Source organism: Oncorhynchus gorbuscha, linkage group LG16 (genome assembly GCF_021184085.1).
Source record: "Oncorhynchus gorbuscha isolate QuinsamMale2020 ecotype Even-year linkage group LG16, OgorEven_v1.0, whole genome shotgun sequence".
In the NCBI taxonomy this organism is placed as follows: Eukaryota; Metazoa; Chordata; class Actinopteri; order Salmoniformes; family Salmonidae; genus Oncorhynchus; species Oncorhynchus gorbuscha.
In genome coordinates this window covers 9,190,367-9,217,858 of record NC_060188.1, presented here as the reverse complement: position 1 = coordinate 9,217,858, position 27,492 = coordinate 9,190,367, and the positions used below count along the sequence as shown (strand labels likewise).

At 39.8% G+C, this 27,492-nt stretch overlaps 1 pseudogene across 1 annotated transcript in view; it reads left to right on the top strand.

Moving 5' to 3' along the window:
• Positions 1–27,492, top strand: part of LOC123998675 — a 57,380-nt pseudogene that overhangs the window by 26,128 nt on the left and 3,760 nt on the right. The window contains exons 3-4 of the transcript XR_006832313.1: positions 26,362–26,376; positions 26,759–26,804. The product of XR_006832313.1 is annotated as an Ig mu chain C region membrane-bound form-like (transcript). The remainder of the gene's footprint in view (positions 1–26,361; positions 26,377–26,758; positions 26,805–27,492) is intronic.

The following is a 27,492-nucleotide window of genomic DNA, read 5'->3' as shown; positions in this document are numbered from 1 at the left end:
ACGCCTGCGTGTCAGGTAGGAGCAAGAGGTTAATGGCTATCCTATTTGTACAGAACGACCATCCTATCTAACAACACTTACTATATCCCACCCTTAATAACCCTTCGGCTTGTAAAACCAGGATCTATTCAGTTCTAGTTTATTTATGGTAGTGCACCTTACCACGGGTCATTTCAGACCCGTTTGCTTCCTATCGATTTTGGTTAAAACACAAAGTAGAAACCCATTGTAATTGTTCAGAATATTCAAGCACCTGTCATTGATTAAATCCAAACTCCTTTTGAACATTCAATCAAAAATATCTTAAATAATTCCTCCCAAATTCGAGAAGAAAGGCTACTGACCTTGCCGCCGACTGCTAAAAGCACTGTTCGTTGGATCTAGTCACATCCCTGTCGGTCTGGGGTGTACACTTGCCTGGTCTTTTCCCTCAATTCAGAGGCCAGGGCTTAAATAACGGGACCAGACCCGCTCGTGCACGATTTTCAGTGTACGACCTTCAGATGGCAGAGACGGGTATTTAGTTCCGGCGTTCGAAGGACCAATTGTTACAGGAATTATATTCCTCTATGTTTTAATACCCAATTAAAATTAAACACACTGTCAATTCCTAAGAATTTGCAAGACTCTTATTTGCATAAAATGGACGGAGACCAGTCTCAAAAATCAACCAGTGGCGTTTATTCTCAAGAGTACTGAACATGATACAGTTTACCACAGATTATAAACTGAAAATTACGTCATTAGTTTTCGTACTACCCCGTCTCATCAACCAGCAGTACAATGGCTGTATAGTTCTCAAGCCTTCCCACATTGTCTCTCCCTACTAAGATAATTTACGACGCAAGGCAAGGTCTGCCTGTGTAGATAAGCATTCTAGCCAGTCTGGCTATAAGTTAATTCATTCTACCAAGGAACAGACAGTCATTGTTCTACTTCTTGATTATATTTACACAAATTATATTCAGTACTAAGATTAAAAATAAAATTCATACATCTATACAGTGACATAAGTTTTATGATTTGTCAGTCCTGATTGAAATGTATAAATAATTAGTCACTATTGATAAAAAAATCCCTTGACAGGTTGATATCCCTTTCAATGGCCAATAGGGGTGCATAGGAACACAACGGTTTCAAAATAAGAGGCACTTCCTAATTGGATTTTCCTCAGGGTTTCACCTGCAATATCAGTTCTGTTATACTCACAGACAATATTTTGACAGTTTTGGAAACTTTAGAGTGTTTTCCATCCTAAGCTGTCAATAATATGCATATTCTAGCATCTGGTATTGAGAAATAGGCGGTTTACTTTGGGAATGTTATTTTTCCAAAAATAAAAATAGTGCCCCCTAGTTTCAAGAGGCTAGGCTGTCATTGAAAATAAGAATGTTTTCTTAACTGACTTGCCTAGTTAAATAAAAAGGAGCTAAACTTTCTCATTGAGTATTTTATGGATAAAACATATTTTTTGAGTGGAACAGAGGAGAATTACGTCTGCTCTTCAGCTTCCATTTTATGTACAGCATATCCCAAGAGGTTGGTTTTTGTACAGCTCTTGTGCTGGTTTGTATCACTGTGAGGGTAGGCACAATAATACACAGCTGAATCTTCAGTCTGAAGGTTCTGCCCTTTTAAAAACACAGTATTACTGCTAGAGTCTACTGAGAGGCTGAACTTGTTCTTCAGTGAATCCTTGTATTCTGTGTCTCCAGAATATACATTTCCAATCCACTCCAGTGTTTTCCCTGCAGGCTTTCGGATCCAAGCTGTCCAAGTGTTAGTAACTGAATATGAGACCTTACAGGAGATGGTCAGTGGTTGACCTGGCAGGACAGTCATAGATGCTGGCTGAGAGAGTTCATAACTCTGTACACCTGGGAAATAAAATAATGAACAATATGAAAATACACAAAATAGCAACATGTTACACTATATAAATTCTAGTAGTTGTGTTGAAGCCAGTTTTATACTACAGGCAATTTTATTTGCTTTGTTGTTCCTCCAAACCCAGAGAGACTCACAGGATACAGCTGCCAGCAGCAGCAGAGATGCAGGTAACATGGTTTGTGTTGAAGCTGAACTGGTGGAGCTGCTCTTCTCTACTCTCCAGGACTCAGAGGGATGAACGAGAACAGACACAGACAGCCATATTCGGTTTAAGTAGGAAGAGAACCAGGTTTGCATTGACGTAAAGGGGGAGGGGATACATAAAACAGTAAGAGACACTACAGGACCATCTCCAATATTACTGGACATAACCTTTGCACTCTGAAAACTTAGAGACCCTCTTTTTATTTGGTACATCATTAGAATTGTTCCTCATTTATCCCCTTGTCATGGTCTACTGGTCAAACCGTATGTGTGTCTGTGTGTTTCTGCACATCCTTCCTTTTTCTACCAGATGGTTTTTGTACAGCTATTCTCATTAGTTTAACCATAGTGAGTCTCTAGAATCGTTTATACACTGCAGAGTCCTCTGGCTTCAACTGGCTAATGTGCAGAAATAAATTAGTGCTGTCCTCCGATGCAGTGAATCGGCCCTGTACTACCTGGGCATTGCTCTTACTTCGGTCAGAATGATAGTAAATGATCCAAGTCCTTTTCCAGGTGCCTGGTGGATCCAGTGCATTCAAGTCCTTTTCCAGGTGCCTGGTGGATCCAGTGCATTCAAGTCCTTTTCCAGGTGCCTGGTGGATCCAGTGCATTCAAGTCCTTTTCCAGGTGCCTGGTGGATCCAGTGCATTCAAGTCCTTTTCCAGGTGCCTGGTGGATCCAGTGCATTCAAGTCCTTTTCCAGGTGCCTGGTGGATCCAGTGCATTCAAGTCCTTTTCCAGGTGCCTGGTGGATCCAGTGCATTCAAGTCCTTTTCCAGGTGCCTGGTGGATCCAGTGCATTCAAGTCCTTTTCCAGGTGCCTGGTGGATCCAGTGCATTCAAGTCCTTTTCCAGGTTCCTGGTGGATCCAGTGCATTCAAGTCCTTTTCCAGGTGCCTGGTGGATCCAGTGCATTCAAGTCCTTTTCCAGGTGCCTGGTGGATCCAGTGCATTCAAGTCCTTTTCCAGGTGCCTGGTGGATCCAGTGCATTCAAGTCCTTTTCCAGGTGCCTGGTGGATCCAGTGCATTCAAGTCCTTTTCCAGGTGCCTGGTGGATCCAGTGCATTCAAGTCCTTTTCCAGGTGCCTGGTGGATCCAGTGCATTCAAGTCCTTTTCCAGGTGCCTGGTGGATCCAGTGCATTCAAGTCCTTTTCCAGGTTCCTGGTGGATCCAGTGCATTCAAGTCCTTTTCCAGGTGCCTGGTGGATCCAGTGCATTCAAGTCCTTTTCCAGGTGCCTGGTGGATCCAGTGCATTCAAGTCCTTTTCCAGGTGCCTGGTGGATCCAGTGCATTCAAGTCCTTTTCCAGGTTCCTGGTGGATCCAGTGCATTCAAGTCCTTTTCCAGGTTCCTGGTGGATCCAGTGCATTTAAGTACTGCTGAGAGTAAATCCACTACAGGCACATGTGAGTTTGAGGGATCCTGCAGGGGTCCCCTGGACTGACTGTTCAGCCTGTGTGAGTACGACCTGACAATGGACACCTGAGGAGGGAGAGGAATGACAGGTCAGATCAATCAAGGAGTCACATCAGTATCACAGCAGTATTTACTCTGCAGGACTCAGAGAGACATACTACACGCTTATAATAAAAAAAGGAGCTATCTAGAACATAAAAGGGTTCGTTGGCTGTCTCCATGGGAGAATCCTAGGAAGAACCTGTTTTGGTTCCATGTAGGACTATTTTCACAGAGGGTTCTATAGAACCGAAAATGATTCTAATATGGGGACAGCTGAAGAATCCTTTTGGAACCTTTTTCCTAAGAATGTAGGACAGACAGACAGAGCATTATATAACGGAGAGTGAGAGGAAGCGAGGGGTGAGATAATATTTGCATAATGAATATAATCAGTATATAAAAGTACTGGGAATATCAGTGCAAATGGTAAAATATTTATAATGTGTCAGTTTCTAACACTACACTCTAGAATGGTTAAACATTGTTTTTGTATTATTGGTAATCCTATACTATATGTATCAAGTTATTATTGTAAAAACAAATGTATTGCGGTGCTTGTAAACATATTGCTATTAGCGTTCATAAGAAATAAATAAGATTATCTGTGCTGAATGCGGAAGTGGTTTTTGTCCGGCTGCTCCCATTAGTTTACCACTGTGACTGTCTAGCACAGTAATACACAGCAGAGTCCTCACTCTTCAGGCTGTTCATCTGTAGGTACATCTTACTGCTGGAGTCATCTCTGGAGATGGTGAATCTACCCTGGAATGACTGGGAATAAGAGATTGGATTACTCTGTGTGCTAATATACGCAATCCACTCCAGTCCTTTCCCAGGAGCCTGTCTGATCCAGCTCATCTCATAGCTACTGAATGTGAACCCAGAGGCCTCTGTACAGGTCAGTTGTGTAATTCTCTAGGCTTTTTAACTACTGGTCCAGAATCGGTCAGTGTCTGACCATGAATACCTGTGGAAATAGAAAGCAGACATGTTGTTGAAGTTGAAACTAAAAACTAGAATGTTTTGCATGAGCTCCTCCTTACTGGGAGGACCAATCACAAGAGGCTTTGATAGATACCCACAGATCACCTGGAATGAGGTCATCTTGAGATGCTCTGTTATGAAGAAGAAATCCTGCTGTCTGTGTTCCATGTATCTATTTTGTCAGGTAAATTGATGGAGAAAACATTTCCATTACAACACAAACCCGAGGAGGAGTTGTAAGGAGTTTCAGAATGAATGTACAAATTATTACTCATGACAGTAAAGTAATATTGGTACATGCTGCCATCATGTTGTCATAGCATGATAAAGGGGCATACTTCTGAAACAACAACTGAATCAATCCCACAATATGTATTTGTTGAATAACATGTTAATCAATGGTGCAAAGTACTTAAGTAAAAATACTTTAAAGTACTACATAAGTCATTTTGGGGGGTATCTGTACTTCACTTTACTATGTATATTTTTGAGTACTTTTACTTCACTACAGAAAATAATGTACTCCATACATTTTCCCTGACATCCAAAAGTTTTCATTACATTTTGAATGCTTAGCAGGACAGGAAAATTGTCCAATTCATGCCCTTATCAAGAGAACATCCCTGGTCATCCCTACTGCCTCTGATCTGGCGGACTCACTAAACACACATGCTTCATTTGTAAAGGATGTCTGAGTGTTGGAGTGTGCTGCTGGCTATCCGTCAATAAAAAAACAGGAAAATTGTGCCATCTGGTTTGCTTAATAAGGAATTTGAAATGATTTATACTTTACATTTGATACTTAAGTATTGTTACGGATATAGGATATACGGATATATCTTGTGTGTATTTCTTTTCTCTCCTTCTCCCCTCCTCACAGGTGGCAATCATCATTCCCCAATCATTCGCTAATCAGAAGACACCTGCTCTCTCTCTCTCTCTCTCTCTCTCTCTCTCTCTCTCTCTCTCTCTCTCTCTCTCTCTCTCTCTCTCTCTCTCTCTCTCTCTCTCCCTCTCCCTCTCCCTCTCCCTCCCCTTGGGTCCAGCTCAGCCCATTTTCCCACCCCCCTTTACCGTTTTCCCACCCCCCTTTACCATGAGTGTTTGACGGTAATTTAGGTGTCTGTGGTTTTTGTTCTCACTGTTACTTTTTCACTGCTATACTTTGCATGAGTCATGTTGTGGGTCTCGTTACCATCCCCCCTAGACTGCCGGGCCAAAGGGATTCGTAACAAGTATATTTGAGCAATTACATTTACTTTTAATACTTAAGTGTATTTTTAACCAAATACCTTTTGACTTTAACTCAAGTAGTATTTTACTGGGTGCCTTTCACTTTTACTTGAGTCATTTTCTATATCTTTACTTGTACTCCATTGATATTAACACATGTTTAATAGTGAGGATATTGTGTTATACCTATATATGTTCATATCCTACAGTCAACCTATGCAATGACTAGTGACTGATACTACGTCTAGTTCATACAGTCATCAGATCATAGCAGGATATTTAATGTAAAGGCTAAGATCGTCCACTCCTGGTGGGTACATATAACTCCAACCGTTCTTGGGGTGGGCGAGTTTTCCTACAGCTCTGGTGCTGGTTTGTATCACTGTGACCACCGAGCACAATAATACACAGCTGTGTCCTCAGCCTGCAGACTGGTGATGTCTAAGTACAGTACATTACTACTGTCTCTGCTCTTAAAAGAGGCTCCAAAGATGATGGATCCACTGGCCCAAATGATCCCAATCCACTCCAGTGTTTTCCCTGGCTGACGTCTTATCCAACCTGTACTATAGTCTATCAGGACATAGCCAGAGACTTGGCAAGATAGTTTCACTGATTCCCCAGGCATTTCGAGTTGAGCAGGGGAAGAGGTCAAACCAATGCTGTGTATATCTGGCAGGGAGAAGAGAGAGACAGGGAACTTAACCTGACGAAAGAGAATAAATTACTTATTCCAACCATGTCTTTATACAAAAAGAACACATGGACAAAAACAACCTTATTTACTGGATTTAGTGTCCAATCTTGTTTTGTACCCTGTATTTGAAGAGAGAAAATCACCCCACTTATATGGCAGGAAGGACAGGAGGAGAGAAATAAGAAACGTGTTTCTCTGTTGAATGACAGACAGGGTGGCAGCTCTGGTGCTGGACGTAGCCCCCACTTCACCATAGTCTTAGTCCGCCCCATTGTCTGCTTCCATGGCCTCCTAAACATGGTGACCCTTCTAAATGACCCCACTGGACTGATGGACAGTTCGGGACAGAGGAGCAGCTCCGGACAGAGGGGTAGCTCGGGACAGAGGGGCAGCTCGGGACAGAGGGGTAGCTCGGGACAGAGGGGTAGCTTCGTACTGGCTGACGACTCTGGCAGATCCTGGCTGACTGGCTGCTCTGGCAGATCCTGGCTGACTGGCGGCTCTGGCAGATCCTGGCTGAATGGCGGCTCTGGCAGATCCTGGCTGAATGGTGGCTCTGGCAGATCCTGGCGGCTCTGGCGGATCCTGGCTGACTGACGGCACTGGCGGATCCTGGCTGACTGGCGGCTCTGGCGGATCCTGGCTGACTGACGGCACTGGCGGATCCTGGCTGACTGGCGGCACTGGCGGCTCCTGGCTGACTGGCGGCACTGGCGGCTCTAATGGCGCTGAGCAGACGGGCAGCTCAGGCGGCGCTGGGCAGACTGGAGACTCCGGCAGCGCTGGAGACGAAATCTCTGGCAGCGCTGGACAGGCGGGAGACTCCGGCAGCGCTGGAGAGGAGGACGGCTACGGCAGCGCTGGACAGGCGGGAGACTCCGGCAGTGCTGGACAGGCGGGAGACTCCGGAAGCGCTGGAGAGGAGGAAAGCTCTGGCAGCGCTGGACAGACGAGGCGCACTGTAAGCCTGGTGCGTGGTTCCGGCGCTGGTGGTACCGAGGACACGCATCTCAGTGCGAGTGCGGGGAAGAGGAACAGGGAGTGCTGGGCTTTGGACACACATAGGAAGCCTGGTACGGGGTCTGCCACTGGAGGGCTGGTGCGTGTAGGTGGCACTGGACAGACCAGACCGTGCAGGCGCACTGGAGCTCTTGAGCACCGAGCCTGTGCAACCTTACCTGGATCGATGCCCACTCTAGCCCGAATGAACCGGACCGGGCTATGCACCCGCACTGGAGACACCGTGCGCTCCACAGCATAACACGGTGCCTACCCGGTCTCTCTCGCTCTCCGGTAAGCACAGGAAGTTGGCGCAGGTCTCCTACCTGGCTTCGCCATACTTCCTGTGTGCCCCCCGCCCAATAAATTTTAGGGGCTGACTCTCGGGCTTCCTACCGCGCCCCCATGCTTGTTTCTCCAACTCCATTCTCATATGACCATCCTCGCACTGCTCCAGCGAATCCCAGGCCGGCTCCGGCACTCTCCCTGGGTCGACCGCCCACCTGTCTATCTCTTCCCAAGTCGTATTGTCCAGACGTCGCTGCCCCTCCTGCTGTTGCTGCTTTTCACCACCCCGCTTGGTCCTGTTGTGGTGGGTGATTCTGTAACGGGATTCCTCCTGGGAAGGAGAGGCGGACCAAAATGCAGCATGGTTATAATTCATGGTTCTTTAATAATGAAACTATACATGAATAAACTACAAAACAAGAAACGAGAAAACCCGAAACCAGTCCCGTGTGGTACAAACACTGACACAGGAGACAACCACCCACAAAACCCAACACAAAACAGGCTACCTAAATATGGTTCCCAATCAGAGACAATGACTAACACCTGCCTCTGATTGAGAACCATATCACGCCCAAACATAGAAACAGACAAACTAGACACACAACAGAATGCCCACTCAGATCACACCCTGACCAAACAAAACATAGAAACATACAAAGCAAACTATGGTCAGGGTGTGACACAATCATGGAGGAAGGATTTGATTTTGATATGCCTGAAGTGCAGTTTGATTTTTGTGAAGCTGACATAGAGATGGATCACTGTGGTGATGTTGAAGAGGAGGGACAATTAGAAGAAGAGGAAGAGAAGGGAGATCGTGGACGCTCAGGCCAGCCCAGACAACCCCGATAGCCATAACAGCAGTGGGCTCTAAGACACATGGGAGTCCAGGTTAAAGACTACTTCTGTTGCTCTGTGTTCAACATCATGTTCGGCAACTGCCTCTTCCTAGGGCTCCTGGCCCTGCTCTGCTCTTATCAGGTAAGATGTCTGACATCGATTGGATCATGTCATAACAAAGCACTCAGAAATAAGATGGTTTTCATGGTGAGCTGTGTGTGTACAATGATGGTTCCAATCTACCTAGGCACTTTGTTACAGGTTGAATAGTTTTAGTCTAATCAGGGATGAGACTTTTTAGGTCACCCAACCGCCATTGTGTAATTCTAGAGTTATACAATTATACAATGCACTTTCTTCAGTTATTGTTGATCTAGCGTGAGTAAAATGTGACCAGTTAAGCTGAAATTTTAGTGACATTGAAATCAGAAAAGTACAAAACCCTTTATTTCCCTGTCTATGTCCTTGTTTTTCACCTCTCAGGTGAGGAAGAGGATGGCGAAGAGGGGCCTGAAGGGGCGCGGCAGTGCAGTGGTCATGTTTACAGGACCAAAACGGATGCTCTGGCGGTGACCCACTGTGGCCTGGCCATTTTCTCCTCTGTCTATATTTTGGTCATTCTCTTTCTGACACAAGCGTGCCGTATGAAATATTGCCATCACATTCTAATAGTTATGATGTCCCCAAAAGCTACCGCCCCCCAAGTTCTGGCCGCAGCCCCAGTTCCGGCCAACAGGCGAGTCCAGGAAGATGCCCCAGGGGGAGAGGATAGGGTCAGAAAGAGGGAGTCAGTACACATTAATAATACTACACTTAATAGCCAGGGACGTTAATGCTACAGGCCTATAGTCGTTTAGCACAAATGGGTTTGTTGATTTGGAGATGAGTACTAAAGTAGAGCATTTTCATAAGATACAGTAGGTGCATGTTGTTGATCCAAAGAGGAGTGAAAGAGAAAAGATAAAATACCATCCAGTTCCTCTGCTCAGTGCCTTGTTGTTGTTGTCTGGATGGGTACATTCATGGTTAACTTGTTGTCACATGGGACATTCAAATTAATGTATTACCATTTAGTAAGCTTTACTGATTGCCTCATAAACGTAATAATGTATAACAATATAGCCATGAATTGAATGCATCAATGCAGAGTTAGGAGAATAATACTGATTTCCTTTCCTTCTGCCCGTCACTACTCTTTCTAAGAGAGGTCTTGGTGGAACCCTGCTTGGTGGTCTCTGAGCTTGGCATTCAACATAGTTTTTATTCTTTACCCTGTCAAAAACCTTTCTGCAGAACCCATGCTCAGCTAATATTTCTGTGAGATTTTACTGAATCGTCTTTCAATTTGAGTAACAACCAAAAACTAAAGTCGTATTTCAGCTGTTTTGATTCTGTGTTAGATTAGGGATAGAGCAAATCCTTGTCATTGTAAAAGACAACTCCAATACACAATGACTTGTGCGTGTTTAAAATGTCGTTTCTGAAAGAAGACATGTCACAACATAAGGAAAAACTCAGAGAGCCTATTCATGAAGCATAGACTTATTCATGAAGCATAGACTTATTCATGAAGCATAGACTTATTCATGAAGCATAGACTTATTCATGAAGCATAGACTTATTCATGAAGCATAGACAGTGTTTCTGAGGTTCAGGACATTTAATTCAAGTAGAAGGTTGTCTATCCCTGCTGTGTGCAGAGAAGGGTTTGTGAATTGTCTACATGTTCCACAGCCTGTCTCTATCTATATACTGAACATATGTAAAGAAAATATGTAAAGAATGTAAATATGTAAAGAAAATATGTAAAGAATGTAAATATGTAAAGAAAATATGTAAAGAATGTAAATATGTAAAGAAAATATGTAAAGAATGTAAATATGTAAAGAAAATATGTAAAGTTTTGGTCCCATGCTTCATTAGCTGAAATAAAATATCCCAGAAAGGTTCCATACTCAAAAAAAGCGTATCCCTGCACAATCATGTGAAATCCATAGATTAGGGTCTACTGAATTTAATTCAATTGAACGATTTCTTTATATGAACTGTGGCTCAGTAAAATCTTTTAAATTGTTGCCTTTTGCATTTCAATTTTTGTTCAATGTATGTCTGAGGGGTTTTTGTACAGCTCCACCACTCACATTACTGGACCCAGCGTGCCCAGTAATCCACAGCAGAGTCAGACCAGAGAGTTTCAGATGTGTCATGCTCACTGAGTTGTCTTTGGTCAGTTCATTCTGTCCCTCCAGGGTTTTGGCATAGCCTGCTGCTCCAGTATTGTTGTTGATCCAGCTCATCCATTCCGGTGGTTTTCCTGTAGGTTGGTGAATCCAGTTCATACCATATGTTGAAAAAGGTATACCCAGCTCATCTACAGGAGAGGGTAAGAGTTTCTCCAGGCTTGTTCTGGAGTGGACTGGAGGGAATGGACTCCATACTCTGACCATGTAGACCTGATGAAGAGAAAGAGAGAGAGGAAATGGGGAGAGGAGTGAGGGTGGAATATTGAGGGAAAACATAAAGGAATTGTAAATCTTCTTTGCTCAGCTTAGGAGGAGTTGATGAGGAGTAAAACCAAGCAAAACTCACAGGACAGACAGGTAAAGGTTTCCCTTCATACTGAGAGTGGAGATATGAACTCAGCTGCTCCACACAAGACAACAATACAAGTCAGCAGCAGAACAGAAGTATATATGAACTCTGAGGGATTTGGATTTACATGATGTCATGGGTGAGGGTCTGATGACTCCTTCAAGATTGGTGTCCCGTCCACGGGCTTGGTTGAGCAAACGTAGGCTAATGTGATTAGCATGAGGTTGTAAGAAACAAAAACAATTCCCAGGACATAGACAAGTCTGATATGGGCAGAAAGCTAAAATCCTTGTTAATTTAACTGCACTGTCCAATTTACAGTAGCTAATACAGTGAGAGAATACCATGCTATTGTTTGTGGAGAGTGCACAATTATGAACATGAACATGTATGAATAAACTAATTAGGCACATTTGAGCAGTCTTGATACAACATTTTGAAAAGTTATGCAATAGTTCACCGGATAACTCCAAAACTTTGCACATACAGTGCTGCCATCTACTGGCCAAAGTCTAATTTGCGCCTGGGCGAAAATATTTCTTTATTGCCTTTCTCCTGCATTTCAAAGATGATGGTACAAAAAAATACAAAAATAATACTGCCGTTTTTTATTTTTTTATTTGTATTATCTTTAAAAAAAATCTAATACGTTAAACTCTCCTACATTCCTTTCAAATGGTATCAATTATATGCATATCCTTCCTTCGGGCAGTTAGATTTGGGTATGTCATTTTAGGCAAAAATGGAAAAAAAGGGGCAGATCTTAAGAGGTTGGTCATGGGTCAATATATGACTCATCTCTAGGGTCAAGAGTTTTCGTTGATCACATGACATCTCACAGACAAACTATGTCCCCATGCCCGAACCAGGGCCTGGAGTTTTTCCTGCTCAGGTCACGTAGGTTGGTAAAACTGTAGGGAATCTGCGAGAATGATTTTCTAAATATTTATAGAAATCCTTCACCATTTGGGTTAATTTACTGTAAATGACAGATTAGGGATCAAGCTATCAAGGACAGTCAAAGTGTTCTTCATGAAGGAACACAGCTATGTTGGCCTTTATGTGATTCCTCTTTATTTTATATCTTTCCTCAGGGAAATGTGTACATTGTCGAGATGTACAAGTAGTTATGTTATTTTGACTCTTAGGGGAATATTATATTTCAGTAGACATTACTATGTTGTACTGATGGTCTACTGCCCTCTGTTGACTCTACTGCCAGTTAGATTCTTTGAGGGTTTTTTGTTCAGATCCTCCACTCACTCACACCACTGTCTCTCTTGCACAGTAATACACAGCAGAGTCCTCTGTTCTCAGACTAGACAGCTTCAGATACACAATGCAGATGGTATTATCTCGGGTAATCTCGATCTGCCTTTCAACACCCTTTGTGTATGTACCAGTATACCAAATCCATTCCAGTGATTGTCCTGCAGGTTGTCGTATCCATCTCATACCATAGTTTCCACATTGTGTATTCCCAAATCCCTTACAAGAGAGGCTAAGAGTTTCTCCAGGCTTTTTCTGTAGGACTTGAGGGAATGAACTCCATACTCTGACCATTTAAACCTGATGGAGAGAAAGAGAATGAAGAAGTGAACGTGAGAGGGAGAACAGTACTGATTGATCAAAACAAAGGATAAAACAACAATTTAGAATATTCAAGGGTTAGTTCACATTTTAGTGTAAGCACAGTAATTAAAGGAGTAGGTGTCTGCAGAACTCATTGTGAGGTCATGGGGGAGGGGCTGATGACTCTGAGGTCAGTGGTCATTCTATGGCTCATCAGTAGTGCCAGGAGTTGTCACACGACTGGACCAGTAACAGTGTTTTTCCGGATCATGTCACTTAGTCAGAAAAATCTACAGGCTCTACTCACCTCACACGTAACTGACTTGATTTAATTTAATTCTGGATTATTTTAAATATTAGATATAGACATCCATTTGTCAAGGAAAGACTCCTTGTGCATCATGATGAACACAGCGAGGTTCAACACCTCACATAGCCTGTACTCTTTTTAGTTTCTGCATACATGTACAGTGCCTTGCGAAAGTATTCGGCCCCCTTGAACTTTGCAAACTTTTGCCACATTTCAGGCTTCAAACATAAAGATATAAAACTGTATTTTTTTGTGAAGAATCAACAACAAGTGGGACACAATCATGGAGTGGAACGACATTTATTGGATATTTCAAACTTTTTTAACAAATCAAAAACTGAAAAATTTAAATAAACACATTCAGATGGTATGTGGATAGGTGATCATACAAATATCTAATATTTCTTAGAATATTAAAATATATTTTAACCATCAGTTAACTGTTTTGTAAAGTAGTATATATATATATACATTATTTAATTATTATTTAGAATTACAAAATGTTACCTAAATCTTGCAGGTACAGTGCTTTATAATTGTTACAAACATGTTTAGTGCTTGATCAGTTGTTGTAAAGCCCTGCAGCCTCCTGTGTCACTGTGTCTCTGGCACAATAATAAACAGCAGAACCTTCAGTCTTCAGTCTGTTCATCTGGAGATACACCTGCTGCTTGCTGTTGTCTCTGGAAATGGTGAACTGACTCTGAACAGACTGGGGGTAGAAATTGCTTCTTCTGTTATGGGTAATATTTGCAACCCACTCCAGTCCTTTCCCAGGAGCCTGTCAGATCCAAGCCATCCAGTAGCTATTCATGTCTAAATCAGAGGCTGTACAGGTCAGTATGTGTGGTCCAGACTCAGTCAGTGTCTGACCCTGAACACCTGTTGATAAAAAGTGAACATTACAAACTTGAAGAAAGACTGGGCAAGAGATCGGATTTTTATGAAGTTTGAATGTTAGAGGTTGGAGTCTTTTATTGTGTATTGCTTTGTGATATTGTTGATGTATTATTTACAGTAATGATACTCAGTATTATTATAGTGTGACACAAAGAGAGGAAGCGGTACACCAGCTAGCCTTTTTGCTAGGGTTGTTTTTGTACAGCTGCTTCAACAGCTTCAGTCAGTGTGTCTTTCGAGCACAATAATAAACAGCAGAGTCCTTTGAACTCAGACTCTTGGCCTCTAAGAACTGTGTGCTTGTAGAGAGGTCCTCAGTCAGGGTGAACTGGCCTTTCAGGGAGTCTGAGTACGCTGGAGCATTTGTTGAACCAGAGTTAACTCTCCCAATCCACTCCAGAGCTTTGCCTGGTTTCTGCCTTATCCAGTGCATGAAATAGTCTGTCATATCAAACCCAGAGATTTTACATGACAATTTAAACGTGCCTCCAGGTCTTTTCACCTGAGAAGGTGACTGATCCATCTCATCACAGCAAACACCTGCAAAACAAAAATGTTGATACTCGGTTAAACATCTGGTATTTACATATATGTTGAGGTTAACCATGATACTCAGACATTCTTCAGTCTCCATGTAATGCTTTACTTACTGTGTATGGACATCACCATGACAACTAAACTCCAGACAGTCAGAAGCTCCATTGTTCAGTATTAGTTAGTACAGGACTTGTCATGTCAGTCCAAGCTGCCTATAATGAGAAGGCCGGAGATGAGTGTGTGATTATAAAGGGATGAAGGGGAGGGAGACTTTGCATAGACCGCCCTCGAAGGGTTTAAATACAGACTGAGTGAGAGAAATCTTCTGCTCTATTCCTTGATTCTCTGTCCTCTCTGTCCTTTGTTCTTCTCTCTGTAGTTCAGATTTTACTTTTGAGACGTGTTGAGTATTTAATGGCTTTAGTATGATGTGTTGAAGATCGGGAACAAAAGTTACGTTTTATTTGGGTTTAAAGCTTTTAATGATGTATGGTTTTAACTATTTTTGTAATGTTAATTTATCAAATTATAATTTAACTGTTTTTGAGGATGACCATTAATCTTAAATATGTTGATATTTTGTTGTGGAGATACATTTATATTATGATGTGCTTGCACCGTTCTCAAATGGGTCACTGGGTAATTGTTCAGGTCTGGTATTGGTTTATATCACTGTGGAGGGTAGTGAACACAGTAATACACAGCTGTGTCTTGTTGCAGGCTCTGCCTTTTAAGGGAAAAAACGCAATTAGTCATTATTCTACATAGTATAGCTCAGTATGACTGTTAAGGACATTGTTAAATAAATATTTTCTCAATATATTTTATTGAGCCTCAACCCATTCCTTCCCCAAAATCTTGAGAGACTCAAAGGAGGCAGCTGCCAGCAGGAGCAGCAGCAGAGATGCAGAGAACATGGTTTGTGCTGAAGCTGAACTGGTGGGAGCTGCTCTTCTCTACTCCAACTTACTATGAGACAAACAGTCCACGTTTTATACAGAGAGGGGTGGTGTGTTAGGCTCCTTTGCATGTAGAGTTGGTATAAAAGTATACGACTGTTATTAACTGGGTTGACCTGCGTTATGAACGGTCAAAAATAAATACCAAAGGTTGTCAACTTTGGTATTGATTTATTTATTTATTAACTGTAATTTATTTACAATACATAATATTATGTACAATATAGTATTACTATTATCACTTCATTTGTTATAGTAATCACTGAACAGCTTTAAATCAGAAGATAGTAATTACATTTTGGGGGTTTCTCAAGGATGTACAGTTGAAGTCGGAAGTTTACATACACCTTAGCCAACTACATTTAAACTCAGTTCTTCACAATTCCTGGCATTTAATCCTAGTAATAATTCCAGTTAAGATCGATCACCACTTAATTTTAAGAATGTGAAATGTCAGAATAATAGTTCCCAGTGGGTCAAATGTTTAAAAAATCACATTCCCAGTGGGTCAAAAGTTTACATATACTCAATTAGTATTTGGTAGCATTGCCTTTAAATTGTTTAACTTGGGTCAAATGTTTTGGGTAGCCTTCCACAAGCTTCCCACAATAAGTTTGGTGAATTTTGGCCCATTCCTCCTGACAGAGCTGGTTTAACTGAGTCAGGTTTGTAGGCCTCCTTGCATGCACACACTTTTTCAATTCTGCCCACAAATGTTCTATAGGATTGAGGTCAGGGCTTAGTGATGGCCACTCCAATACCTTAACTTTGTTGTCCTTAAGTAATTTTGCCACAACTGTGGAAGTATGCTTGGGGTAATTGTCCATTTGGAGACCCATTTGCCTCCAAGCTTTAACTTCCTGACTGATGTCTTGAGATGCTGCTTCAATATATCCACGTCATTTTCCATCCTCATGATGCCATACATTTTGTGATGTGCACCAGTCCCTCTTATTTTTAAATGTACATATTATTTTATGACTCAATACCGTAATATGAGATCTGTATGTAAAACATTTACATTTGATATATTACTCGTTTAGCAGATGCTCTCATCTCGAGCAACTCATCTTAACCTCTTACGTCGACCCGACACGCATGCGTCCCATCTAGCCATCTGGAAATGCAAATGCGCTACGCTAAATGCTAATAGCACTCGTTAGAACTCAAACGTTCATTAAAACACACATGCAGGGTACTGAATTAAATCCGCACTCGTTGTGAATCCAGCCAACAAGTCAGATTTTTTAAATGCTTTTCAGCAAAAGCATGAGAAGCTATTATCTGATAGCATGCAACACCCTGAAATACCCGAAGGGGACGTAAACAAAATAATTAGCATAGCCGGCGCTACACAAAACGCAGAAATAAAATATAAAACATTCATTACCTTTGACGATCTTCTTTGTTGGCCCTCCTAGATGTCCCATAAACATCACTATTGGATCTTTTTTTCAATTAAATCGGTCCATATATACCCTAAATATCGATCTATGAAGAGTGTGTGATCAAGGAAAAAACAGCGTTTTAAAACACAACGTCATTTTTTAAAATGAAAAAAGTCGACGATAAACTTTCACAAAACACTTCGAAATACTTTTGTAATCCAACTTTAGGTATTAGTACACGTTAATAAGCGACCAAATTGATCACGAGGCGATGTATATTCTTTAGCTGTCCGTCTGGAAATAATATCCGGGTAAATCTCAACCAAAATATCCGGTCGGAGACCGGAAGAACTGCGCTGCCTTGCGTCTGTTTGACCAAGAAACAAATAGTAGGCAAATGACAAGACTCTAGACATTGTGTGGAAGCTGTAGGTATTGCAACCTCAGCCCCATTAAATGTGGTTCACCTTTATCAATGGGTTCAAGTCGCGCATGGATATATTTTTCCATTTTCAGTGATCAGATTTTCCTGCACTTTTCGATGAAACGCATGTTCTGTTATAGTCACAGCCGTGATTTAACAAGTTTTATAAACGTCTGAGTGTTTTCTATCCACACATACTATATATTCCTGGCATGAGCAGCAGGGCGCTGAAATGTTGCGCGATTTTTAACAGAATGTTCGAAAAAGTAGGGGGTAGGAGTAACAGGTTAAATAATTTACCTTTGAAGAACTTCGGATGCTTTCACTCAGGAGACTCCCAGTTAGATAGCAAATGTTCCTTTTTTCCAAAAATATTATTTTTGTAGGCGAAAAAGCTCCCGTTTCTTCATCATGCTTGGCTGAGAAATCGACCGTAAAATGCTAACTTTTTTCAAAATTAGCTAAATAATATCGACAGAAGCACGGCAAACGTTGTTTAGGATCCATCCTCAAGGTGTTTTTAACAAATATATCCGATAATATATCCGTCGAGGCAATTGGTTTCTCATCAGAAGCGATTGGAAAAATGTCTACCTCAGTATTTTACGCAAGATTTTCTGCGGGAGACACCATGTGACCTCTTGCTATATATGGTCCCTTAGGGCTATTCTTCAATGGAAATGTGTAAAAAGACGTCACAATGCTGTAGACACCTTGGGGAATACGTGGAAAATGTAAGCTCATTCGTAGCTCATTCACAGCCATATAAGGAATCATTGGCATGAGGCGGTTTTAAAAAATGTGGCACTTCCTGGTTTGATTTTTATCTGGGTTTCTCCTGTAACATCAGTTCTGTTGCACTCACAGACAATATCCTTGCAGTTTTGGAAACGTCAGAGTGTTTTCTATCCAAAGCTGTCAATTATATGCATAGTCGAGCATCTTTTCGTGACAAAACATCCCAAAATCAAAATATCACCCCCTAGTCGCATGAAGTTGCCAATAGGGCAGGAAATTACATCAAAAAATAAGTTTAAGTTCTTAGGGGTGAGAAATGACTGTAGATGAGGTATTCCCCACACTATGCAACATATATTAAATTATTGATGAAACTGATTTTAAGGTTAATTCATGTTATTGTCAGATAAAATACTGTGGATCCCTGAAGGAAAAAGTTTATTAGTGTAGGAAGGATTTGATATGTTTAGCATTTATTTTGGCTTTGTTTGACTATTAGGAGGTTTTCTAGAGCTCAGGTCGATAGTGTGTGGTGAGTTATGTGGCTCTAGAAGGTTCTTGGACCGAGAAACAGCCTCGTACATTTGCAATAACTTCAATCCATTTTGACATCACGAAAATGATGACATTTAGAAAATTCCCAGAGTCACAAGACTAGGTGCATTGAAACCTCCCCGGCCCACAGAGACAGACCCCAAAGTTTCTGTCCAATATCGCATTCAAGGACTCCGTAACAATGCCCGGAAAATGTGGATTTTCAACACCATTTAAGGTTGCTACTCGGGCTCCAAATGACCTATCAAGCCGAAACTTGGTATTCAGGGTCGCCTCAGCTCGGCCTACACATATTGTCAGAACTGGACCCACAGCCAGAACGTAACTACGTGTTATATGTTTTTATTAGGGTTTGAACAGAATGCACTGTGAATTTTGAAATATGTGATAGTTGGCTTCTAAACGAGTTGGAAAAAGTGGGTGTGGTGTCAGTTTGTATCAGTTTTCTGTCAGAATGCAATCTAATTGACTGATGGACGGTGACTTGCTGGCCACTTTTGTCCATTTGCAATATGTTTAAACAGTGAGGGACCATCACCAAAGTGACATTCTGAAATCAACCTCGACGAGCGATGGAGGGGAACCAGAATCACTGCCCGGCCATCCCGAGTTCATCAGGTCAGTCAATTTAGCATTTCTGCAGAATTTTTGAGCATGTCAAATTCGTGATGGTAAATGCCCATTGAAACATATTGCAAATGCACAGTGCATTTTCAATATAATTCAACAGTGAAAAAAACATCACCAAATGGACATAATGAAATCAACACAACAAGCGATGGAGAGGAACCACTATCACTGCCCGACCATCCCGAGTTCATCAGGCCAGTCAATTTTGCATTTCTGCAGAATTTTTGAGCATGTCAAATTCATGATGGTAAATGCACATTGAAACATATTGCAAATGCACAGCCGTGCACCTGGTGATTGGAACGGGTTACCATGAGCACATTTTTTAAATGTTTTTTTTAAAATGCCATTACGGGGTAGCAAGGGGTCCACGGTTGGTTAGGGAGCACCCACCACCCGTGCCCATCCAATAGGGGGCGCCCCTTGTAATTTTGGACGTTAAAAAAACAAACAAACAAAAAACAAAGGTCCCACTTCTCCCTCATCATACATGACAAATAGACCATCTAGGTTGATTCATGGCTTAACATAGTGCTATATATCATTTTGGCAGGATAAATGCCTTTTGGACATGGTTCACTGACTTTTGGGTTTGTAAACCGACTTCCATTGATCGTACATGGCAAATGGACATAACATCCTGATTTGGCACTTTCAAATCTTTCATATTGCATTTGGACATTGCTTATGGCATTTAGCAACAAAATAAAAATGACTTTTGACTTCGACTTTTGACTTCCTATGAAATCATATTGCAAATTGACAAAACATATGCCTTATGGACAAGTAAAAAAATATATATGATAATCAAGTATGATAAAGTATGTTCATACAGTTCTTATACGTGTAATTGACCAAAAAATCGAAAGAATATCGTAAAACGGTGCAGAAAGCACTTTTCTAGGGGATGATAGGTTTTGTATTTTTTTTCAAATTTCGACTTTGACTTTCTATGAAATCATAATGGACAAAACATATGCCTTATGGACAAGTAAACATTTTTTTTTAAAATTATGATAACAAAATTTGACAAAAGTATGTTCATATAGTTCTTACACATGTGTAATTGACAAAAGAAATCGAAATGAATTCGAAAAACGGTCCTGAAAGCACTTTTTTAAGGGGGTGATAAGTTTTTGACAAAATGTTCCAATTTTCTAAATTTTACTCTTAGGTCTTGACTTGTGTTACATTTGCAATATGAAAAATTACGGTGGAGCGCACTCGCCATCTATTGGATTTTTTCAGTGTTACACTTGGTACTTGCCATATGGCATTTGAAATCAACTTTGAATGAAACGACTTCCAATTGAGTGGTATTGGACACTTGTATATGTTTTGTACAGTGCCAATATGTTCCCATTCATTTTTGTCCATTTCGAGGGGGTGTTCCCTTACATACAGACCAGGCTCCCAGAACTTTAAGGCAGACGCATTGTCCCGGCTGTATGACACAGAGGAGCGGCCCATGGATCCCACTCCCATACTTCCGGCCTCTTACCTGGTGGCCCCGGTGGTGTGGGAGCTGGACGCAGACATTGAGCGGGCATTAGGCACTGAGCCCACTCCCCACCTTCCGTCTTCTGTCCGCGACAGGCTGATCTATTGGGCCCACACGTCACCCTCCACTTAAAAAGATGAGAGAGGCCTGTAGTTTTCATCATAAGTACACTTCAACTATGACAGACAAAATGAGAAAAAAAATCCAGAAAATTATATTGTAGGATTTTTAATGAATTTATTTGCAAATTATGGTGGAAAATAATTATCTTTTTAAGTGGGAGAACTTGCACAATTGGTGGCTGACTAAATACTTTTTTGCCCCACTGTAAGTGTATGTAAACTTCCGACTTCAACTGTATGTAAACCTCCGACTTCTTACTCTCCTGGATGGATACGACAAGCTGAAGGCAAAGCATTGGAGCATAGATAATAAACAGCGAGTAGCAGCAGAGGGGGAGTGGAGGAGATGCAGAGTGGAGGAGATGAGTGAAGCACTGACTAGACTGAAGAACAGAGACACACCATAACTTCTGACAGTTCATTATGAAATATACTATTGCTTTACTACTGATGATTATAGGGTTGACAGGGGAACATTTTAAGACTGGATGTACTTTTACAGATTGTTATGTGAGATTTCGAATCCAGGGATTTTTTCTAATGTTACTTTGTCTCCACAGGAATTCATGGTCAGACAGCAACTCAGTCTGAATCTGTAGATAAAAAACTGACTTGTACATATACTGGGTTTAGTGGCCATGATTGGTATGCTTGGATCAGACAGGCACCTGGGAAAGGACTGGAGTGCAACGCAACTATTGGGAGTGGTAGCTCTTACTACACCCAGTCTGTTCAGGGTCGGTTCACAATCTCCAGAGACAACAGCAAGCAGCAGGTGTATCTCCAGATGAACAGTCTGAAGACTCAAGACTCTGCTGTTTATTATTGTGCCAGAGACACAGTGACACAGGAGTCTACAGGGCTGTACAAAAACTGACTAAGCACTTCTCTCACTGGAATAGTCTTAATAGTATGTAAGACAGACAATAAACTGAGGATCCAGCATAAGTGTATTCACAGCATACCATTCCCCATCAAGCTCAATGAAGCTTAAACCACTCTGGCCATGTTAGTCAGTAAATATCATCTTCATGACAGCTTATTTACATTCACTTGTATATTAGTCTAATCCAATTAGGAGTTTGAATTACTGGTAGGAATTAATGTCCTAATTGAGCATAATTAAATATAAACACAGCATTTTGATAGCAGATTTTTACTGTTATATGAAAAGAGTAATAGGCCATGGACTGTATATACTGTATCTTTGCTGGACACCGATAGTTAGATTATCTCCATCTGTGCATCAATGATAATGATTAGAATGACATACTGTACACCACGAGCAGAACAGAACCATTCATAATGCTGCACAATGCATTTCATAACAGATAATTGTATTATTACAATAAAAAATATGTTCTACTCAACATGTCACCTTGATACTCGTCATTTATTAACTGTACTTCTGCATTAATCCTAAATCTCAGACTTGATGCAAATACATTCCCCTCTTTGTACAGTATATGTAGAAGGGTCTGTCTCTCCTTCACCTAGTTGGAGTAAATAAGTATTGTTCCCATCAGTTCAGCTTCCACACAAACCATGTTCACTGCATCTCTGATTCTGCTGCCGGCAGCTGCCTCCTGTATATGTTTAAATAAATATTACTATTGTCACGCCTTGGTCATTGTATTTTGTGTTTTTGGTATATGTTTGGGTAGGCCAGGGTGTGACATGGGTTTATATGTTGTGTTTCGTATTGGGGTTTGTATTAATTGGGATTGTGTATGATTAGGGGTGTGTCTAGTTAGGCTTGGCTGCCTGAGGCGATTCTCAATTGGAGTCAGGTGATTCTCGTTGTCTCGGATTGGGAACCGTATTTAGGTAGCCTGAGTTCGCTTTGTATTTTGTGGGTGTTTGTTCCTGTCTCTGTGTAGTAGTCACCAGATAGGCTGTAATTAGTTTCACGTTCCGTTTTGTTGTTTTCTTATATCAGTTATTTCATGTACCGGTTTCATTCATTAAAGTCATGAGTAACCTACACGCTGCATTTCGGTCTGACTCTCTTCTTACAACAGACAAACGTCGTTACAGAAACACCCACCACTCACAGACCGAGCAGTGTGTAAACTGGCAGGAGCTAAAGGAGGACGTTATGGACAGCAGAAGCATGGAGTATACGTCGTGGGAAGAAATCGACAGGTGGGCGGCCGACCCAGAGCGAGTGCAGGAGCCCGCCTGGAATTCGCTTCAGCAGTGCGAAGAGAGCTACAGGCGAATCGAGTCAAAGAAAAAGACACGCCGGAAAAAAACGGAGAGGCGCTGGTTTAAACAGGCAGCGACAGCTGGAGCAGCAAAGGGAGGATGAATTATTTGGAGAATGGACATGGGAAGACGTGTTGGATGGTAAAGGTTGTTACACTTGGGAGGAGATATTGGCCGGATTAGATCGCCTCCCATGGGAACAGGTGGAGGCACTAAGGAGAGCAGAGGCAGCGGGAGATAGGAGCCGACGATACGAGGGAACACGGTTGGCAAGGAAAGAATAGGAGGGAGAATAGTTATTTTTTTAAATTAATCGAATCAAAGTTTGTTATTTGTTAAATTAGTGCTAAAGATTGTAAACAACCAAACCATTCATAATGATACTGACTAAATAACAGCTATTAAAGATTAAACCATTCATAATGATACTGACTAAATAACAACTATTAAAGGTTAAACCATTCATAATGATGTTGACTAAATAACAGCTATTAAAGGTTAAACCATTAATAATGATGCTGACTAAATAACAGCTATTAAAGGTTAAACCATTCATAATGATGCTGACTAAATAACAACTATTAAAGGTTAAACCATTCATAATGATGTTGACTAAATAACAGCTATTAAAGGTTAAACCATTCATAATGATGCTGATTAAATAACAACTATTAAAGGTTAAACCATTCATAATGATGCTGACTAAATAACAACTATTAAATGTTAAACCATTCATAATGATGCTGACTAAATACCAACTATTAAAGCTTAAACCATTCATAATGCTGACTAAATAACAACTATTAAAGGTTAAACCATTCATAATGATGCTGACTAAATAACAACTATTAAAGGTTAAACCATTCATAATGATGCTGACTAAATAACAACTATTAAAGGTTAAACCATTAATAATGATGCTGACTAAATAACAACTATTAAAAGTTAAACCATTCATAATGATGCTGACTAAATAACAACTATTAAAGGTTAAACCATTCATAAGGATTCTGACTAAATAACAACTATTAAAGGTTAAACCATTAATAATGATGCTGACTAAATAACAACTATTAAATGTTAAACCATTCATAATGATGCTGACTAAATAACAACTATTAAAGGTTAAACCATTCATAATGATGCTGACTAAATAACAACTATTAAAGGTTAAACCATTAATAATGATGCTGACTAAATAACAACTATTAAAGGTTAAACCATTAATAATGATGCTGACTAAATAACAACTATTAAAGGTTAAACCATTCATACTGATGCTGACTAAATAACAACTATTAAAGGTTAAACCATTCATAATGATGCTGACTAAATAACAACTATTAAAGGTTAAACCATTCATAATGATGCTGACTAAATAACAACTATTAAAGGTTAAACCATTCATACTGATGCTGACTAAATAACAACTATTAAAGGTTAAACCATTCATAATGATGCTGACTAAATAACAACTATTAAAGTTTAAACCATTCATACTGATGCTGACTAAATAACAACTATTAAAGGTTAAACCATTCATAATGATGCTGACTAAATAACAACTATTAAAGGTTAAACCATTCATAAGGATTCTGACTAAATAACAACTATTAAAGGTTAAACCATTAATAATGATGCTGACTAAATAACAACTATTAAAGGTTAAACCATTCATACTGATGCTGACTAAATAACAACTTTTAAAGGTTAAACCATTCATAATGATGCTGACTAAATAACAACTATTAAAGGTTAAACCATTCATACTGATGCTGACTAAATAACAACTATTAAAGGTTAAACCATTCATAATGATACTGACTAAATAACAACTATTAAAGGTTAAACCATTCATAAGGATTCTGACTAAATAACAACTATTAAAGGTTAAACCATTAATAATGATGCTGACTAAATAACAACTATTAAAGGTTAAACCATTCATAATGATGCTGACTAAATAACAACTATTAAAGGTTAAACCATTCATAAGGATTCTGACTAAATAACAACTATTAAAGGTTAAACCATTAATAATGATGCTGACTAAATAACAACTATTAAAGGTTAAACCATTCATACTGATGCTGACTAAATAACAACTATTAAAGGTTAAACCATTCATAATGATGCTGACTAAATAACAACTATTAAAGGTTAAACCATTCATACTGATGCTGACTAAATAACAACTATTAAAGGTTAAACCATTCATACTGATGCTGACTAAATAACAACTATTAAAGGTTAAACCATTCATAAGGATTCTGACTAAATAACAACTATTAAAGGTTAAACCATTCATAATGATGCGGACTAAATAACAACTATTAAATGTTAAACCATTCATAATGATGCTGACTAAATAACAACTATTAAAGGTTAAACCATTCATAATGATGCTGACTAAATAACAACTATTAAAGGTTAAACCATTAATAATGATGCTGACTAAATAACAACTATTAAAGGTTAAACCATTAATAATGATGCTGACTAAATAACAACTATTAAAGGTTAAACCATTCATACTGATGCTGAACACATAACAGCTATTAATGAAGGTTAAACCTTTCATAAATAACAATGATTTTGAGTTAGGTAAAAATTTAACATTATTATAAGAAAGGCATATTATAAGAAAGGTTCATACATGTTTATAGCAGTTATAAAGAATTGTATCAGCAAGATTTAGGTAAAATGTTCTAATTCAAAATAATAAATACATTTTCTATAATATATATTACATAACAGTTTCCTGAAGGTAAACAATATCGTAAAATATTCTAAGAAATAGTAGATATGTGTATGATCACCTATCCACAACCATCTGAATGTGTTGTTGTCCTCATAGAGCAGGTGTGTGGTTCTGGTGGGAGGTTTTTGTTATGGTGTGTATCACTGTGACTATATACGGATACCACAGTGATATTACACCGTACAAAAACCCTTTGCTCCTGTATGGACTGAACAGGTCAAATAATTACACCCCAGGACAATGGTATCAATGTAAACCTAATGAAATCTCACCATAAACAGGATTTTGGCCATAGCCATGATATTTGGTTTTAGACAGCAACACTTAAATCCATACATTTGCAAACAACTGTTCCAAACTAACAATGGATACACCTTTTGTCAGAAACAATAATCCACCAAATCAAAGATGAATATGATACTGTTAGAGTTGTTAGTATTGTTATAATATATTGTATTATGCATGGTTTTATGTTTCTTATACCTCACTGAGAGCAGACAGAGTTGTATGGAATCCCTATGGAGATGTGAAGGAGGTGTTTTTGTGCTGGGGTATATCACTGTGATATGGGCTGGGGGGCACTGTGAAATGAGGCTGTACAAAAACCTCAGAGACAAAACCTGCATTATATCTGCATGAGGATTGGGACAATGGGGAGAAACCATACAATATTCTTCAAATGATCGTCTGATATTGATGTAACCTCATTGTAAATTGTTTTACAATTTTTTAAAGTATATTTTGATGGAGTGATGTCATGACATGGACCTGAGCATATTTTTTTTAAATGTATACAAAACTGAATTCACAACATCTGTCCTCAAGAAATCAGGTGTTTGATAATATTACAATATTGCATTATATTTTCATCTCTGTTGGATTCATTATCATGACTTTTAAGCTGTCTATTTAGGTGCAGGGTTTTTGTACAGGCAGTGAATGGAGACAGAGCACTGTGATGCTTTTGACTACTGGGGTAAAGGGACACAAGTCACCGTCTCAACAGGTAAGCAAACTTAAATGTATTATATCCATAGAATGTTTAATTTTCCCATTCTATTTTGTGTGTAGAAAGAACATATTTTTGTCTTTTTCATTTTTCAGATGCAAAATGTAATTGAAAAGACCTGTTCGTAGTCAACTAAAGAAATGGTTTACCTCAATTTGCTTATTTCCTTGAAAGTCAAATAGTTCCTCAAATTCTAGGATCTGCTGTTGTAGAATAATGCAGAAGTTTGTTTCCTAAAGTCTTATAAATAGAAACCCATTCCTCAGAAATGTACAGTCTAAGAGAAAATGTTACATATTGTGGAAATACATTGTTGACCAAGTTTGACTCTGTGACAATGTAGTATCTATTTAGATTTGTTTTTACAAACCAATGAACTTTGAAGTTATCAAGAACCTTCCAGTATTATACCTTTTCTAAAATGTTTATTCTGTTCTTCTGAGCCAGTGACTTTATGTTCATATTCTTATATTGTGCTATTTCTTATTGTTGTTGCATTGTTGAGAAGGAACCTGAAAGTAAGTATTTGTAGTACACTACATACAACTAATAAAAGTAGAAACATAGTGGTAGTTATGCAACAAAGAATACAAGATAGCCAACTACATGGAACTAAATGGTGCCTTATAGTGCAAGATTAAATGAATAAGTAGTTCTCAGGTTATAACTGTGTAATGACCATTTT